At 48.9% G+C, this 19,483-nt stretch overlaps 1 protein-coding gene across 6 annotated transcripts in view; it reads left to right on the forward strand.

Annotated features, from left to right (window-relative positions):
* Positions 1-19,483, forward strand: part of BMAL1 (basic helix-loop-helix ARNT like 1) — a 108,242-nt gene that overhangs the window by 17,390 nt on the left and 71,369 nt on the right. For 4 of the 6 annotated variants that reach the window (XM_020873052.2, XM_020873054.2, XM_020873057.2 and 1 more), the window contains exon 2: positions 15,606-15,678. The exons of 1 other annotated variant lie outside the window; for it this stretch is intronic. The gene's annotated coding sequence lies outside the window, so the exon portion shown is untranslated. Of the gene's footprint in view, positions 1-6,891; positions 6,911-15,605; positions 15,679-19,483 lie in introns of those variants that run through there. One more of the 6 variants, XM_020873053.2, reaches the window with a different exon arrangement.

The raw sequence follows: 19,483 nt of genomic DNA on the forward strand, positions 1-19,483 counted from the left end.
AGTTTGCACACAGGAGTCTAGATTTATGCATGCCCGAACTTTTGTCTAAAGACAAGCTTACATTTTCTCCATAATTCTCAACTTTGAATGAGGACCAGCTTCTCACTGTCCCTTCAGTGGGACATTGGGCTGTTACCATCAGGAAACTAGTTTCAATTAACTTCATTGGGTTTCCCCATCACCCAGCCACCCCCAGTCCTTTTGCTTATGGCCGAGTCTGACCTTTGCATGTTTGGAAGAGAATTCACTGAGCCCTTGTTGCCCTTTCTGAAACCCTTGATGACCAACTCTCGCAGGATCTTTCCGCCTCACTACACGCTTAGTTTTAGACTGCCCAGAAATGCTTGGAGTTGGGCAAGTGAAAGCAGTTTTCCTGAACGTCCTTGTTGAGTCGTCTTTTATATTTGATTTCTCTGTCAGGGTAGGACTCAGCCATCCGTCCTGCTCTTTGCGTCCCCTCCTTTTGAAAACCAGGACACACAGGTCCCTCACCCCCATGGAGACTCAACCTCGTTCCTCTCCAGACGTTAGGACTGCTTTTCTGACCCTACTTCTCCCATCTTCCTGCACAAAGAACAAAGCCTTTGAAGCTTTTCTCGTACCTGTTTGATGCAGTACAGAAAACCAGGAGGTTATCTGCCTTCTGAAGGGGTCTGGGGACTCACTTGGCTTCAGTGCACCCCCCACCCTCTCCCACCCACAGTGGTGCAGTTTAACCAGAGAAACAAGTCATTCATGCAGTGATCGGCTAACACTCCTACCAGGGCCTCCTTGGGAGGCTCTTTGTTGCTAAATTCAGTTTTCCTGGGTGGGTGGGTGGGGGAGAGCTTGTTACTATTCTCATTCTTTTGGTGTTGTTACCATTCCTTTAAAAATAGACCTACATACATGCATGTGTGTATGTTTATATACCTCCTTCTACTCATCACAAAGGGCTTTGCAGTGAGTTAAGCCTCAGGAGGCCTGGCTGGCTCACATTTTGTAAAGTTTTGTTTAAGCCTTAGCTTCATAGTTTTCCCTAGTTTCTGAGAGAACGTTGGATCCACTGTATTAGGGCTCCGGAAGAGAAAGCAGTCATTGGCTCCACCCTTTGAGTTCACGGTCTCCAGGAGGAAAGCCTTTCACTGCCTGCCTAGCGCCTGCGGTTCTGTCCTGCTCACACAGCTCTTAGACATCATCCACACGAAGAATGTTGTCCAGAGCGCTGGGGACTCAGGGACAAGGCACCTCTTACAGTCTTTCCAGTCCGGGCGTATCTGCAGACCTCCTTCTCCTTGGCCACAGCGTTCTAAAGCGCCTCCAGTTTGCTTTGAAGTAAGCAATTTTATTTTAAAAAGTTGAATCTCAAAGCTGCCCCAGGTGGTCTGAATGGCTGCCCTCTGCTCCTGCATTTTGGTGGGTTAATAGGGTCTCACTGGCCACACCTGCTGAGGAGGGAGGAGGAAGGGGTCCTGCCCCTTCCAGGGCCAGGGCTGGTTGAGGCTGCAGGGATGAGGGAGTCATCCCTTCACTCAACATCAGCTGAGGGTCTGCTAGTCACCTGGCACAATGCGAAGCCGCTGGAGTGCTGAGAGCAAGAAACTAGTATCTAATCTGTGCTGTTCAAGGACTCTTCCGGTTGCCTGTAGACTGAGGTAGGGATGACTGGCATGGAGAGGAAGATGAGCTGAGAGGTGGCAGTTCTGGTCTGGGCAGCGGCGCTGGCTTGGACACTGCTTGGACACACACTGTAGGCAGCCATGTGGGAGTGGCCAGGGCACAGACGGGCCTCACCGGCTGCCTGGCTATTTGCCGCCGTGCGCCAGCCCTGCCTCCACCTTCCCTGGATCATGAGCTTGTCCTTCCCCAAGTATGCCAGCCCTGCCAGTCTCTTGTTCAATGGCTGATGCTGTTCACTCCCCCTGGAATGTTCTCATCCCCCACTTCCCACTCCTGGCCAGCCTGCCACTGCCAAGGCCAGAACCTTGGGCTAGTGACCAGATCTCTGGAGCCTAATCTCTTCATCTGTGAAAGAGTGAGCATTGCACTGGCCTCACGGGATTGTGAGGATGTGAGATACATAATTGAGTGTGATTATTACAAGTAGCCTCCCGAGCGGTCTCCTGCTTCCAGCCTGTCTCCTGCCTGTACTCTCAGCCCGTGATCCCATGAGGAGATCAGCTCAGGTCATGCCTCAGGCTCAGAACTCTCTTGACGGCCGCTTCCTGTCTCACTCAGAGGAAAAGCCTTCTCTTGGCCCACAGGGCTTCCTGGTACTTCGCTGACCTCGTCTCCCACCCCAGGGCCTGGTGAGGATTTGCGCAGACTGGTTCTGCCTGGCGCACCGTGGTGCATGTGAGTTGCACCTTCTTGAGTTGTGCAGTGCACAACATGTACAGCTGTCCGCCCCGACCCTGCCTGCCCCTCTCTCGCTTCTCTCCAGCCATGCTGGAGCCCTTGCTGTTCTTCAGGTACCCCAAACATGCTTCCTGTCCAAGCTCTTGCCAGTGAGCGCACCTGTGCCCCGAATGCTCTTCCCCCGATACCCCTCTGGCTGTTCATTCAGCTTATCCAGGTCTTTTCTCTAATGTCACCCTGTGTAAAGTTGTACCACCCAGCCCACTGCCCCACCCCCATGTTTCCCTTTTCCCTTTTTTGCTTTATTTTTCCTCTTAGCTTTTATCACCATCTAACATATAATACATTTTACTTATCTGGTTTATTGTCTGTCTTTTTTCTACAGGATCTAGGTTCTGAGGGCCGCAATTTGTGTTTATTTTGTATTTATCTGGTGTGCCTAAATTAGAGCCTGACAGGTGGTCCGGTCCATAATGAATGAGTGGATAAGTTTGTGACAGAGCGAGTGAAGTGTCTGGTGCAGTGCTCAGCTTACGGTCAGCACCCAGTACGTGGGGAAGGCTGTTGTGTTTCTTGTTGATTACCCCTCAGGGATCAGCTCAGTTCGGCTTTCTCTGAGCCCTTCCCCACACCTTTCTCCACTGAACTGAATCGTTGCTGCCTCTCTTCCTGGCTCTTCTTCCCTCTGTCCCTTCCCTCTCTGGCTGGCTTTTGTCATGCTGCATTAGTGAAGCTTACCTCACTCCTTGCCTTGTTTGACTTTGAATTCCTGCAACAACCGGTGTGTCTGACTTTGTGTCTTTGTGCCCTTTGCCTGCCATTTGGCCCAGAATAGGAGCCCAGGAAGTGCTTACTGCAAGTGGGATGCTTTTGAATATGCCAGGATCCTTACCAGCTGTCCTGGCTCCAGCATCACTGCCTAACATTTGCATCCGTTCCCAAGGCGGGGAGGGGTCAAGGGAGAGTTGACAACTGCTGAAATGATGGGCTCTCTGATGGTGTGTTTCAAGTGGATTTGGGGAGAGAAGGAGCTCCTGTGCACAGCCACGGCATCAGGATGAGCTGCTTGTTCCATATTTGAGAGCCTGGATCTTTGGCTACTTAGACCCCAAAGGGTTGGATTCTTTCAGTGGAGATCAGTGTGTTTGGAAGAAAAAAATGAGACAAAGCTTGAGCTGGCACATAGGGGCATTGGGGTGGTGAGGAGAGCATGCCTTCTGGAGGTGGCATAAGGAAGAAGCCCCTGCTTAACCTGGGGAGGGGGCTGGGTGCCTTAGGAGGCCTGGCCAGGTAGCTGGTTTGGGCTCCACGAGGGAGACCTTACATGCCAGGCAGGGAGTTTGGTCTCTTGTATTGGCAGGAGACGTTCAGATTGGGGATTCTGGTGGAGGTAGGGGTAGAAGTCAAGGGGGATGGGAGCTGTGGGGAGGAGCTCTGGAGTCTGTTTCTCGTGTCCAGAGATGGTCCTGTGGGACCCACAGGTGGCACAGCAGTGCTGGAGGTCATGGCTTCAGGGACAGCAGTGACACCCACAGGGGCAGTGAGCTTCAGCGGAACTGACAAAGTGCAGGAGGCTGAGGGGTTAGAGGCAGGGGGTTGGCATGGGCTGGGGTACAGCAGGGGGCAAGCTAAGAAAATCTCAATTAACAGGGCCAGAGGGGCTGGTGGTAGGAAGATGAGAAGCTGGGGCACAGGGCAGGGGCCTGCTAAGGAGTAGGGAATGGAAGATGGGAAAGGCGCCCCAAAGCCAAGGTCACTTCAGGAATTCCGTCCCAAAGCAGGCAAGGTGAATGCGAACCCTTCCATTGCAGAATGAATCAATCCCTGCATGAGAGAACAACTCCCAAACTCCTGAAGCCTTGGCCTTTGCACAGTGTGGCCCTGGGGGCCTTCATGTCCCTCTTTGGGGGCTATAGTTGGTTGGTGTCCTGGGGTCTTCCTGCCCTGCTCTGCTTGGCTCACCTGGTCATAATCCACTGCTTCTCTGTCATCGTGCAGGGCCAGTTGGTCTGACTTGTCAGTTGTCTGGCACCAAGTTGCTCTGCGGAAGAGCTGTAAACCCAGAGACAGGCAGGCTTAGATTCAAGTGTCAGCTCAGCCCCTAACTCTCTGTGTGGCCTCGGCTAAGATACTTGTTCTCAGGGGGCTCAATTTCTTTATCTGCCAGGCTATCAGCAAACAAGCTAAATCCCTGGGTTCTAGGCTAGAGCCCCTTAAATCCCTCCTGCCTTGGGGCAGGATTAGCCTCAGAGGATTGGGAAGGGCTGAGCCTTCTGGTGGGAGCCCCGTGGAAAGGCCAAGGCTTGACTTTAAGCGTCTTAGGGCTTTGAAAGTTGTTCTCTCACCCAGGGATTGGATTGATTCATTCTGCAATGGAAGGGTTCCCGTTCCCATTCCCCTTGCCTGCTTTGGGATGGAATCCCAAAATGACTTTGGCTTTGGGGCACCTTTGCCCTCTTCTGCTCTCTGCTCCTTAGCAGGGACCCTGCCCCACGCACAAGCTTCTCATCTTCCTACCACCAGCCCCACTGGCCCTGTTAACTGGGATTTCCTGTTAGCCTTCCCTTAACTTTCCTTGCTTCTGACTTCAAACTCTGGGCCTCGTCTGCCCAGCTGGGGCAACCTCAGTGGCAAGAACACACATCCTACACTTAGCATCCCATTTCCTCTTAAGACAATACCTTCAGGCTTTTTGCACATGGCTCCCTCATTCCAACATGCTTCTTTAAGATGGCTGTGTAATATTCTGTCAAGGGAATGCCTTCATTAAGCCATGAGCTTGTTATGGGTCATTTTGATTACTTCTAATTTTTGCTCTTTCAGCTAATGCTGCATTAAGCCATCTTTGTGTATTACAGAATCGTTTCATTAGGTTGGCATTTATCTAGCTAATGGTGATGGCCCAAGATTAGATAAAGAATCAGATTTTTTTTTTCCCTAAGAATATCATGAGGATATATTCAAATTTTACTTTAAATGCTAGGAAGGTCTTTGTCATGTTTTCCATGATTGAATAAGCAGGGTAATGGTAATGTGAACTTAGACGTAAGGAAAAGGCTGTGTATCTACAAGTAATACATAGCATGTCTGTTCTTAAGTGTGGAGGTGAGCCCCATATATCCTCTTAAGGAGTAATCTACCTGTGGAGAATTGAGGAATTATGTGTCTGTGTATCTTTGGCATTTTGTTTAAAACAATAACAAAATAAACAATGATCTCTTCTTGAGGATGTTTTAGAGAAGTAGCCTAAAACAAGAAAAAGTAAACAGGATTTTTGAGGGAGAAGCCATGTCTCCCTAAGACAGAGTGAGCCTGACAGGGAGAGAAGTCTTCTTCGCAGTGGAAGCAGATTGCCAGCTTCCTGAAAAGGTTTTGGCTTTTTGTTGGCCATTAGTAAATGGCTAGAGTGAAACAGAGAAACAGGTGTCACTCACTTGGACCCTTGTGTTCTTTTTAACTTGACATTTGTATTGGGGTGATGGGGAAGGCTTCCTCCGTCCTGCTGATCTGTTGTTGATTATTATGTAGACCCGGGCTCCGGGCTTTGCATTTCAACATAATCCAGCAAATGTTGACTGAGTCTTTACAGTGAATAAAGTTACAGGGGATAAAAACTTGGGAAGAAAATAACCCAATGCACCCCTGTTTCTGAGGAGCTTATGAACTGGGAGTGGGAAGGTAAGACAAGTCTAAAATTAACGACTGTTCAGACTTCCCTGGTGGTCCTGTTAAGAATCCACCTGCTGATGCAGGGGACACAGGTTTGATCCCTGGCCGGGGAAGATTCCACATGCCTCAGGGCAGCTAAGCCCGTGCGCCACAACTTCTGACCCCGTGCGCTAGAGCCCATGTTTTGCAACAGGAAAAGCCACCACAATGAGAAGTCTGCTCACTGCAACTAGAGAGTAGCAGCCCCCGCTTGCCACAACCAGAGAAGACCCACGTGCCAGCAACAGAGACCCATCTCAGCCAGAGATAAATCAATGAAAATTTTAAAAAACTAAAGTAAAGTTAATGATTACTCAAGAGAGATTAAGAAGAGGGCCCTGGGAGAAGTCAGCCCCACCCTGTTAGAGAAGGGAGGTATTCCATCTCACTGGACAGCTGGGGTGGGGGATTACAGAAAGGTGTTTCAGAGCGGTTACCCCTGTCAGCAACTTAAGGACTGGCCGAGATAGCACCTGCACGTCTCCAGCAAAGATAAAAGGCCCGAGTAGAGGAAACTGAGGCAGAAGGACAGGGTGTGTGTTTGGGGTTTGGCTTAGACAATGGCTCATGTAACAGCAGTCATCGCCAGCACATTATGGAGTGCATCAGGTCTGAGGCATGGTTCTAAGAACCATGAGCTCTATTAGCTCATTTAATCCCTGCAGTGACCCAAATGAGGTCTTTTATAATCTTCTCCATTTTACAGATGAAGGGATATACATAAAACAGTTTGTTAACTGCCTAAGACTATAGTGTTATACAACTGAGATCAGACCCAGTTGGTCTGGCTCCAGAATATCTCCTTCAAACCAGAAAGCTGTCCTGCCTCCCATATAGAGGAAGAACAGCCACTGGAATCAGAAAGGTGGGTAGACACCATATTTTAGAGGCTTGGGGTACCAACGTTTAGAGATGCAGAGGTGGGAGAGGGGCCATGGACATGAGAGGGACCATGGTTGTGGGTTTGGGGGAGTTTGGTGAGAGCTGTGGAAGGGGCCTCAGGAAGAAGGAGTTTCAAGGAGGGGTTTGTCAACAAGGCAGAGAGTTCCAGGAGGTGAGATCTGAGGGCGTGTCTGAGCCAGTCAGAAAGCCTAGAGGGCCTGTGTGGAGGGGGCGGCCGGGCTGCAGACGCCGGAGCGGCAGCGTGGCTCTCCTGACTGCAGTGCTGTTCGCTCCGGGAGGCTCTGTATTCTGAGGACGGCGGAGCAGGTGCAGGCACTGGGTCTCATTGCCTGTGTCCTCTTACTGGTAGAGAGAGGCAGTCGTACAGAGAGGGCAGGTGAGAGCTGGCACGGCTAATCTGGCAAACGCTGTGGCTTTTCTGCAGCCTAATGATTTCTGAAAGCTACTTGCCATGCTCAGGCATAAGTGTGACTGCCTCATCTGAATGCTGCAGCAATCGCTGTTTTTCCTGGAAAATTGGGCCCATGTGGGCTCTGTGTGTGGTTTATTTGAGTTCCATTTTTATAGCCTTATTACCTTGTCCTCATGATGCAAGAGGCCTCTCTTTTCTCAAGCTTTGCTGTGAAAATTGTTTCTTAAAAGGCACAGAGTGATCTCTCATCACTGGGGTGGTGCTCTCTCCAGAGCAATGCTTTTCTGCAGACTCGGCACACATTTTTCATCACCCCTGACACCAGTTGTCATGTTTTTCTGATCGTTTGCTATTTACTGAGAACTTCCAGGCAGCTCTCGAATTGACCTAGGTGTTTGCCACGATTTCTTCCAGAAGACTTTGTGCATGTAAATATCTGTTCAGTTCCTTTCTCTCTGATAGATGGCCCTGCCAGTGACCTTATGAGGGCCTTGACACCCAGTCTTGTCCTCTGACCTTGAGTTGACAATGTTGGTAATTAGCATTTATGGAGCCTGAGCTATTTCTAGGCACTGCACTAAAAGATTTATGTTCATGATCTTAATTATTTCCAGTCTCTATAAAGAAATTACTGTTACTTCCTCCCATTTTACAGATGAAGAAAACGAGTCTTGCAGAGGGAGAGTAACTTGCCCCAGGTCACACAGGTAGTAAATGGCAGAGCAGGCCTCCACCCAGGCCTTTCTGACCTTGGAGCCCATATAGTCCCATTCATTCATTTATTCATTCATTCAACCACACAGGATTGTTGTTACAACTTGCCAAGCACTGTTCTAGACCCAGGGGATATAACAAGGGGAAAAGAAAAGCAAAAATTCCTGCCTTTAGCTTACGTTCATATTTGGAGTGATAGAGAAAAAAAACAAAATATACAGTATGCTACATGGTAATAAGGACTATGGGGATAAACACAGTAAGGTGGTCAGCTAAGAAGTGTTGGGAGGATTTTAAATGGAGTAATCGAAGGCCTCATTGAGAAGGAGACCAAGTTGTTAGGTCAGATAGCAGACAGACATCCCAAATCTCACTGTGTCAACTCAAGAAAACTTTTATTTCTCACAGAGAAAAGTTCCAGTGAGGCTGCTCCTGGTTAGCAAGCATCCTTCCTGATGGTTGTTGAGGGACCCACACTCCTTCTATCTTGTGCCTCTGTCAAGACCCTCAGATTCCCTTCCATTCAGCTGAAAAAGAGAGAGGACTTTGTGGGAACGTTTACAGGCCAGTGTGGAAGAAGCCTTGCATCCCTCACATCCAGAACTCAGCCACATGTGTACTCCTAACTGCAAGCTGCTGCTGCTAAGTCGCTTCAGTCGTGTCCGACTCTGTGCGATCCCATAGACGGCAGCCCACCAGGCTCCCCCGTCCCTGGGATTCCCCAGGCAAGAACACTAGAGTGGGTTGCCATTTCCTTCTCCAATGCATGAAAGTGAAAAGTGAAAGTGAAGTCGCTCAGTTGTGTCCAACTCTGTGCGACCCCATAGACAGCAGCCCACCAGGCTCCCCCGTCCATGGGATTTTCCAGGCAAGAACACTGGAGTGGGTTGCCATTTCCTTCTCCAATGCGTGAAAAGTGAAGTCACTCAGTCTTGTCCGACTCTTTCCAACCCCATGGACTGCAGCGTACCAGGCTCCTCCGTCCATGGGATTTTCCAGGCAAGAGTACTGGAGTGGGGTGCCATTGCCTTCTCCGCCTAACTGCAAGGGAAGCTGGGAAATGTAGTCCAGACATGTGCTTACAAGTAAAAGGAAATGGATTTTGGTGGGCAGGCTTCCCTGATGGTTCAGCAGGTAAAGAATCCACCTGCAATGCAGGAGACACAGCAGATGCGGCTTCGATCCCTGGTTTGGGAAGATCCCCTGGAGGAGGAAAATGACAACCCACTCCAATATTCTTTCCTGAAAAATTCCATAAACAGAGAAGCCTAGAGGGCTGAAAAATCCCATGAACAGAGGAGTCTGACAAGCTCGCAAAGATGGATAAACTCCTGGTATAGTGTATAGTGAATGAGGTGAAGAAGTTAGTCATGGGTTTAACTGGGGAAAAGAGTTAGGTGTGGGAATAGTGGGTAAAGGTGAACAGGGGGGCTGGGGTGGAGTGAGGAGGAGGGGAAGATGTGGTGGAAAGTGAGGGCCGAGAAGTAAGGGGGCCAGGCCATTAAGGTCCTTGTCAGGACTTTGCTGCTTTGTGAGTGACAGGGAGAGCCAGGAACACTGCAGCGTTTTGAAAGAGGAATGGCATGATAGGAGTCATATCTTGAAAGGCTCACTGTGCTGTGTTGAGGGAGGACTCAGGGAGAGAGGCTGAGTCTGTTGGCATTATCCAGCGAGTGAGGAGAGCAGCTAGGTCCCGAGTGGGGGTGGTGGTGGTGGAGATGCTGAGAAGTGGTTGGATTTGAGCTCTGTTCTGAAGGTGGAACAGGTTTTGCTGTGGAATGGGTGGTGGGGTGGGACCGAAAGAAAGGACTCAGGATGGTTCTGAGATTGTGGCTTTTGCTCAATGACCATTAGACTCAACTTTCAACCCTTGGAAGTAAAAAGAGGGGAAGAGTTTTTGGAAACTGGACACCCTCTGGGCCTGACCTCTCTCTCATAGCCTCTTCTCTTCTACAGTACTTCCTTTAACACAGATAGGCAGTTCTTTTTCACAATGAGCTTTTAGGCAGTGGGACTGGGGGCGGGGGGGCGGGGCGTCTGTGGCTCTTCTCAGCACAGTCTGGAGAGGATAGCACTGCCAGGGGCCTCATGTCATTGCCGGGGGTCTTCGGGCTGAGCCTCAGGGCCCCTCCCTCGGACTGATGTGGAAGGCACCCACTTTCCCTCTGGGTAAGAGAGAGGAGCCTGGAGAAGCCATTTCCAGTCCATGCTGTGTGTAATGTAAGAACATAAGTGTGTTTTGGAGTGGGAGCAGAAACAGCTTCCCTGGTTCTTCCTTGGCAATCATGACCTGCCAATGCAGAAATGAGAGAGGGAATTTTTGAGTGGACGATGCTCCCACTAGGAGCATAAAGGGAAAGAAAGTCTATCTTAAACAGAGCTGTGGCAACAAATATTGCCTGTCTTCTAGGTGCTGGGCACTGGCTCAGTATTTTGGTTTCATTGGAGAGGGAAACAAATATACACTGTTCCTGCCCTTCTGGCAGAGTAGACTAGAATGATTTGCTGCAAGAAATTATATTTACACCCAAGTATTTCTTTCTTTCTTTCTTTTTTTTTTAGTGATTGTAAATGATACTAGATTTTTAATTCAGTGTCCACATGTCCATTGCTAGTATACAGGAAAACAATTGAGTTTTTGTTTTTATTTTGTATCCTTCATCCTTGCTAAACTCACTCATTGGTTGTAGGCATTTTTTTTTTTCTTTTTTGGTTAAATTCATCAAGATTTTCTATCTGGACAGCCATATCATCTACAAATAGAGATGACGGTTTTATTTCTGCCTTTCCGGTCTGTTTGTTTTATTTCCTTTTGTGGCCTCTGGTGCTGGCTGGGACTTGGAGCACTTGGTTGAGTGAGAATGCTAAGAATGGACAGCATCATCTATTCCTGATCTTGGGGGCAACCCTTCTTCGTTCTTTCACCAGTAAGCGCATGGTTAGCTGTAGATGTTTTTTACAGATGTCATGCCCTTTGTTGTATGGTATGGGTGTGACCATGGGTTATTCTGTGGTGTTGGCTGATATAGAGCAGTTGTTATCTAAAAGTTGTCCGTCTTGCTGCAGGCAGCAAGCTTTTGTTGGAGCCTTTTTGGTCTGTGCTTGTTGGCATCTCCAGGTTCTTCCATTCCAAGTGGGAACAAAAGCAACTGTGGGCCGCTCACCACAGTGTCCTTCCTCGGGGCCTGAGGCCCCTCACTGGGCTGCCTTCTTCACTCTGCCTTCAGAATCTTCTCACACTTGTTTTGTGTGTCCTGTGTAGGAGTTTTCGTTGTAAACAGAAGGTGGAATGGGGAAAGTGTGTCTTCTCCATCCTCCTGGAAATGGAAGTGGTTGGAGAAACTAGACGATTGGGTGGAAGCCTGTACGTGAAGGGCCTTCACACCAGGGTCTTGACTCTGTAGGTGGTAGAAGGGCTCTTGGAAGTTCATCTCTGCCACAGTGTGGAGGGATGGGGAAGGGGAGGGGCAGAGAGACCAGGAGGCTGGTACCTGAGCTCAGAGAGGAGAAGATGAGGTTCTGGACTGTGACAGCAGACATGGGGCAGAAAGAAGAAGTGGGGAACCCACGTGGGCCTTGAGGAAGTCTGAGAAGACCAGGTGGGTCTGAGGTTTCTAGCTTGGGCAGCGAGCTCGGAGGTTGGGAAGGCAGAGGAGGGGTGTGGGTGTAACCCAGTGGGTATATTCTAGGCCTTTTAGAGCATGTCAGTAAGATTGGACTGGCTGTGCTGGCCTTCAGGGCTGACCTCACAGAGGAAGCCTGGCTGCTATGTAAAAACCCAGGGAGCTCACGTTCCGGGCAGAGGAACCAATGTGGAGAAAGGCGCAGATAGGGAAAGCATCACAGTGGGCCTGTTGGGACTCCAGCTCGTAGAGGCAGGAGTGGGTAGTTACTGGTTCCATAACCGGGAAAGATGCTGGATGCTGTAGGAGTTCACAAAAGCAGGAGGTTCCGGAATAGGAGTTGACACTGCTGGTCGTCCATCTGGCGCCTCCCGTTCATTGTGCGTTAGCATCAGTGTTTCCTACTGCAGACTGGCCTCTCTCCCTGGGGAGGCACCACTGCTGATAGCCCCAGTGTTGCAATTCCAGAGAAGGGAGAACTCCTTTCTCTGCATCCATATATCAGTTCTAGAGAACAGCTCTGGATGGCCCAGCTTGGGTGATGTGCTTGGCCTTTGGGAGCACTGCATCTCTATCGGCTGTTGTGGGGGTGAAGATTGCTCTAATCTGAGCTGGATGGATTACCCTACCTGCCCCCCCACCCCCCTGTTGGGTCAAGCAAGACATTTTTAAGAAGAAAGCAGAATAAAAGTATCTAGGGAAGATAAAAAGAATATTTACTATGGTTTATTGTAATATATTTTGAAGAATTTATCATATGGCAATGTAGGAACTCTGTGTTTATGCTTAGATGCTCAGTCATGTCCTACTCTTGGCGACCCCATATTCTTCTGGCAAGAATACTGGAGTGGGTTGCCATTTCCTCCTCCAGGGATTCTTTCCAATCCAGGGATCGAACCCGTGGCTCCTATGTCTCCTGCATTGGCAAGTGAATTTTTTACCACGAGTGCTACCTGGAAAGCCCAGGAGCTCTTTGGAAAGTTATAAAGCAGGAGACTTGATCAAATTTAGGTTTTCCTTAAAATTATCACTATATGAGGTTGTGACTGAAAATCAGTGGGGTCGCCAAAGAGCTGGACCTGACTTAGCAGCTAAACCATCAGTGTAGATCTGGGGAGACTGGTTGAAAGGCTGCTGCTGTTGTTCTGAGGAGAATGGATAAGACCTGAGCTACTTTAAGCCCTTCAATTCTTATTTCACTTGGGCTTCACCTCCAGCCACAGCATCAGGCAGGTCAAGGAGAGAGAGAGAGAATCTGGAGGAGACAGTTAGACAGACAGGGCATGGTGAGTGAAGGGGGCTTCAGGAGGACTCACCCCCAGCACCAAGCGGTAATAGCTCTTCTCCAGAAGGCTAACTCTTCTTTGGAAACGAGTTATGAATTGGTGGCAGACTCAACATGTCTTTCTTATGAATTCTTAAGAAATGTGAATGTTAATGGCTTCTTGTGGTATCCTAACTGGAAAAGTAAGTTGATTAATTATATTTTTCTCCTTTTAAGAAGTATCTTTTCTTTAAGGAGTCAGATAATAGGAGATATATCAGGACTGCCAGTCACGAAATAGATGGTTGGGAGGGGGACACTGGCCAGAAGACCCCGCCTCGCCCATCAGCCTACCCCGGGGCCCGCCGGTCTACTTTGGAAACACATCCCTTGGGCAGTGTCCTTGCTGGGAAGGCTCATAAGAATTTTAACCGAAGAAGTGACATGATCTGACTTCCTTCATGGCAGACTCTCTCCTGTATTGAGACTAGGCTATGGGTGGAGGTGGCAGTGACACCAAACACAGAAGCAGAGAGAGCAGGGACACCAGTTAGAGGCTCTGGCAATAACCTAGGGTGGTGATGGTGGAGGAGGTGAGGAATGGTCACATTCTGAATACACTGAATTGGCAAAATAGTTCATTTGGGTTTTTCCTGAGATGTTATGGAAAAACCCAAATGAAGTTTTTGACCAACCCATTATTTTGAAGGTAAAAACCAGTTTAGTGAGGATTGGGGAGAGAAAGAGAGGAGATGAGAGCGACTCCAAACCTTTGACCCGGGCAACTAGAAGACCAGGAGACCATGCCCTTAAACTGAGATTGGTAAGCTTCTGGGAAGAGCAGGTCTGGGGGAAGGTCAGGGGTCTATGTGAGACATGTCAAGTTTGATACATCAAACACATCTCACAGAGACCTCCTCTCCACTTGACATCTTCCCTAAAGCAGGCAGTAAAATATACTAGACAGGAGACCAAACAAGAGACCTGTGCTTGGAGAGACATCTGGGCATCCTTCATGTATAGGTGATAGGAGGCTAGGTGAGATCACCCAGGGGCCAATAGAAGGAATATAGAAAGGAGAACTACGATTCGAGCCCTGGGGCTTTCTGACATTAAGATGTGGGGAGACGAGGAAGAACCAGCAAAGGGAACGAACAGCCAGTGAGTGAGGTGGGTGGAAAGCCTAGAACGCTAGCCTGGAAGCCAAGTGAAGAGAGATGTCAACAAGAGGGGGTGATTCACTGACGGCAAGAGCTATATGGGGAAGACACAGACTTGCCCGTCAGATCTAATGACATGGAGGAGAAGCTAAATGCACGCTTTTGCACCCAAGCTCAGCCTTTCCAATAAGTAGTAGTTCGTGCCTTGGAGGAGAATACAAGTGTGCAAAAAGGGTCATTTAAGACTGGTGGAAATAGGTCTGAGAAAGATGTGAAGATAGTACCATGGGAGTCCAGCAGAAAGAGACAGTACTTCGGGCTTTTGTCGGGAGGATTGAGGTCAGATTTATTCATGTCTTCATTCATTCATTCCACAGAAACATTTTGGGTGCCATGGACAGGGAGGAAAGGAGAAAGTAGAGCTGTTATTTCAGTTTTGTGGACAATAAAAAAGAGTCTGGAGGTGGATGGTAGTGTTTGCACAACAGTGTGAATGTATGTAATGCCACTGAGCTGCACACTTAATAATGGTTAAGCTTGTAAATTTTGTTATGTTTTTTACCACCACCACCACCACACACACACACACACACACACACACACATAATTCTAAAGGAGTGGAAAAAAAAAAAACCTTCTTGGGCCCCACCATGACCTTGGTCTGGAACAAGATGTTGAAATGGAGGTCACTATAGTATAGAAGGAGATAATGTGGCAAGAAGGGGAGGAAGAATGCTGAGAGAAGAGACTGGCCACCAGTCCTTTCTGTCTGGAGTGAGGGGTCCACTGGGGGAGACCACATGAACTGAGGCTGCAGGCTCAGGCTGGGCCAGCTGTTGTAGGCCTGGCAGCCTGCCTGTGGAGTCGGGCTTGCCTTCTTAGGTTCTGGGAGCCTCTAAAGATTTCTGCTCAGGGAAGTGGCATTCCAAAGGTGTGCATTTAGAAGATTAATCTCATTAATCATTGCCTATTAAAAGCAGTGGGACTGAAGCATGCATTTCTAGGATGACAGTTGTGGTCCAGCAGAATTTTAGATACCTGGGCATGTCTTCATGGATTGAGTGGGTTAACTTTCCCACCCATTTTACAAATATTTATTGAGAACTATCTAAATGCCCATAGTATTCTAGGCAGTGGGGATAAGGGATGGGGTGAATTTATCAGATCTCTCCTCTTCACAAGAGTACAGTCTAAGGACCTCTATTCACAAATAAGAAGTTATGCTACATTGTACCCCATGTTACCATAAATGTCTCACCAGAGTTCCACAGGAGCTGAGAGGAGGGGTGCCTGGCCTGTCTGGGACACTGGGTTGGCTTCCAGGGAGAGGCTGTCCAGTGGATTTGAAGGATGAGCAGTATTTTCTAGGCAGAGATGGACAGCCTGGGAGGACAGTGAATCAAAACTCACTGGGAGTTGTAAATTTAAAGAAAATGTAGAAATGTTCTCTTCTAAAGCTAAACTCTTATTTCATTGGCTTTTAGGTGGTGCTGTCTAACGTGCATGTTTTTGGACTCAAGCTTAACTTTTCAAATGTGGAATGCGAGGCCTTCATTGGTAAGTTTGTTTGATGCCTTCTTACCGAATTATGCTGTCAAGGATTGGTATTTGGAATGAAGGGCAAGGTCGTTATCACTGGTACTGCTCTGTGAAGGGTACTGCACCTGTACTCTGGAAAAGCCTACAGTGTAGGTGGAAAAGATCTGCAGGAGAAGGGGATCTCAGTTTATGTTTCTGTGGTAGATACAGAGAGAGAGGCCAGAGGGGAAGTGTCCCACGTGCAGGGGATGGATACAGCTGGCCTCACAGAGAGGCAGAGCTTGACTGTGTTCTGAAGGATGGACAAGTCCAGTTGGGGGATGAAATATGCTTTTCTGGCTTGAGAAGGTGGGTATAAGATGGAAAGAAAGTGGACTCAGCAAAAGACCCATGAGAACAAAAATTTCATCCAAAGGAGTGGTGAGTAAGAAGTTTGGCAGGATCTGCTGGTGGCTGATTACTGTAAACCAGGGTCAGCAAACTTTTTCTGTAAAGGATCAGATGGTGAATATTTTCGGCTTCCTAGGCCATATGGTCTCTATCATGGCTCCTCAACTCTGCCATTGTAGCAGGAAAGCAGCCATAGATAATATGTCTGTGATGGTGTGGCTGTGTTCCAATTATACTTTATTTACAAAGATAGATAGTGGACCGAATTTGGCCTGTGGGTTATAGTTTGCCCACCCCTCTTCTAGACCCTGAGTGCTAGGCTGAAGCACTTGGAGACAGTAGGAAGCCATTGAAGTTATTTGGAGCAAAGAAGTAAAATGGCCGAAGTAACATGTTAGGGGCATTCTGGACAAGAAGCATGGGCTCTGTTCCAAGGCAGCAGCAGCAGTCCAGGCGTGAAGTCATGTGACTAACGGTGGTTAAGATGGAGCAAAGGACCAGAAGAAGAGATAGTGCAAAGGGAGAAATGTAGGGTTTGTGGTCTTCTTAGACTTTAAAGACAGGAGCCAAGGAAGATGAAAGTTTAAACTTGATAGTTCATACCATTGACCAAAATGTGGCTGTTCAGGGTGCAGAAGGATAGTTGGTGCATCCAGTTTTAGATATACTGAATTCGAGGTGGCAGTGGTTCATCCACAGGACATGTCTAACAGATCATTGGAAATGCACGGCCAGCACCTGGGCTGGGAAGGGTAGGCCTGGAGATGTAGAACAGAAGCATAGGATTAATAAGTGCTCCCCGTGATGTGCCGAGAGCTGAGCCTTAGTGAGTGTGCATAACTCTGAGGTGGGAAAAACAGAAGCTGGAAGAGAACCAGAAGCCAAGGGGGTGAGAGTCTCAGGAAGCAGAGAGGATGGGGCAGCAGAGACCAGGGAGAAAGGGACCTGAGGGAAGGCTGCTGTGTTAGTGATAAGGTGGTTACAGCTGGCCTTGAGAACATGCTGCGGGGAGGCAGAAGGCGGGAGGCAGCGAGGTTGCACCGGGTCCGTCATAAATGAGGGATTAAGAATCAGAGACGTTAGTAAAAAGAGACCAGTTATGGAGAGTTTGAGTGGTAAAAGAAAGGAGATACAAAGATTTCAGCATCTGAATGCCAAAATAAGCTTTTTAGCTTTGAGGCAAGAAAAGCATGCTGTGACCAGTCCTCCTGTCCTTCTCTGGAGCCAGGTGTGTTTCGGAGTTTGTGTGTACCTTGGGCTTGCGATTGTGTTCTTACGCTTTGTTTGAGGTGTGGCGTTCTGAGCTCTGCTACAACTTGCACCAGTGGAATCCAGTCCGTGTCTGGACCCCTGCCATGAGACAAGATGCGATCTGTTGAGGAAATAGTTGCATTTGCCTGAATTGGAGGAGAAAATAGGATAGAGCAAGAAATGGAAATGAAACTCCTTACTGCAGAGTCTGCCCAAGTATGGGAATTTGAGACAATTCCTCAAGTCACTTAACTAGATAGCAATTTATGTTTCGAACACTTTGAGTGTTCTTGGGTTTGAATTCTAAGTAGTTTTTGGCTTGGTTTTCACAAATATATCAGTTAGAGATGGAGTCATAAAAGCAACAGGTGGAACTGGTTTGCAGCCTCCGATTCATGAAATCTCACCGAGTTCCAGGCACAGTGCTGAGTGCTTTGTAGGTATCATTTTTATTTCATCTTTGCAACAACCTACTACAGAGGCATTAGTGTTTCCACTTCAGCCATAGGAAATCAAATCACAAGAGACTGAGTAACCTGCCCAAGGTTAGAAGGGATTTGAACCCAGAGTATCTGACCCCTGGTTTGCACTGCTTTCTGTTTCCCACCTAATTCCCACCTAAATCCGGAATTGCTCCTCTGTCTTATGTAGAAGGATTGGAGAGAGCATGAGCTCTTAAGGTTATATATTTAGAGCCTACAATGGGTGTTCCTGCTTCTTAGGAGTCTATTAAAATGGTGGCAGAAGTGGCCAAACTTCAAACACTTACTTGACTGTTTCCCCATGCTGAAATGTCCCTTTAGTTTAGAGAAGGCAGCACTCTTGGGCTTGGAAAGGAAATCTCACTAGGAGGCGTGACAGTCAGATTCCAGTCCTAGCTCTGCGGCGGTGATAATCTGCTTTTTGTTGAAATACTTGAGTTTCTCTCTGCTCACCTCCAACTTCAGGTTCCAAGGGCAGGGTCTGGTTTTGTCTTGTTCCCCACCAGCATCCAGCCTGGTATCGGGTGTGTAGCATGTGCCCACTGAATTTTGTTGTTTCTAGTGAACCAGGCAGCCTGGGACAAGGAGCTTAACCTCGGTGTCCCAGGCACTGGGCCGGGCACTGTGGTCATGGAGGAGACACCAAACAAGTTCTGTCCTCATGAGGCAGATGCATGAGCAGGGCAGACAGAATAGAGGGGGTGAGATCTAAGGTCAGACAGGCAGGACAAGGCTCTGAAGAAAGCGGGAATAACGCTCTTTGGGATGACTGCGAATACGTCCACACTGTTCTCTTTGCTAGGCTTGGTGCGGTTGCCAATACCAGCTAACTGCTCCCCGCTGCCAGAGCGCCCCCTGGGTGTCAGAGGCGCCTCCTGCCTCTGGCGGAGCTGAGCGCTCCCCACTCGCGCCCCTCCTCTGCTCCCTGTCTGCCCTGCCGCCCCCTGCTTCTCGGCAGTTCTGTAGACCGGGCCTCCGCAGCCTGCTGTGCCGGTTCTTTTTACTCCGTCTTTAGCTTAATAAGGTTTTGCTTGATCCCGCTCGGGTCAGCCCCAGTATTCCTCCCCGCCGAGCTCATCCACTGCTCACCTGTATCCTGAAGTAGCCGGAAATGCCCAGAGCCTCTCGCAACCCCTACCCCGCGCCCACCCCCGCTCCGAGCTATGGTCCGGCGGGTGCTTCCGGTCAGCCCTCGCCTGGTACCCAGTGCGTCTGTCTTCCTGCAGTGCCTGCCTTAAGGTGGAACTTAAACCTCCTCAGGCGTGTCAGCTGCAGGAGTCATCCTTGGCTTTGTGCTTTCCCTCCATGGTCATCTTCCACCCGTTATCTCATCTGGAAAAGCCCATCTTCTCCTTCATCCCTCCCTCCTTCCTTCTCTCTCCCCACCCCTTCACTTAGGACTCCTCCTTTGGGTTGTTTTAATAGCCTCTCCTTTGGCCTTCCTGGGACCGCTTTTGTCTTCCTAATTGCACCCCCATCTCCTCGCAGCATGAAGTTTCTAACTCACACGTCTATCGAGGCTTTCTTCTGCTGAAAGCTCTCTTTAGGGGCCAGACCTCCGGGGTGGTCCCGTGGTTAAGACTCCAGGCTTCCAATGCAAAGGGTTCAAATCCCTGATTAGGGCGCTAAGATCCCACATGCCTCACCGCATGGCCAAAACCCCCCCAAACTCTCCAGGGGCTCCTCATTGCTTGTAGAAT

This window comes from Odocoileus virginianus, chromosome 10 (genome assembly GCF_023699985.2).
Source record: "Odocoileus virginianus isolate 20LAN1187 ecotype Illinois chromosome 10, Ovbor_1.2, whole genome shotgun sequence".
NCBI lineage: Eukaryota > Metazoa > Chordata > Mammalia > Artiodactyla > Cervidae > Odocoileus > Odocoileus virginianus.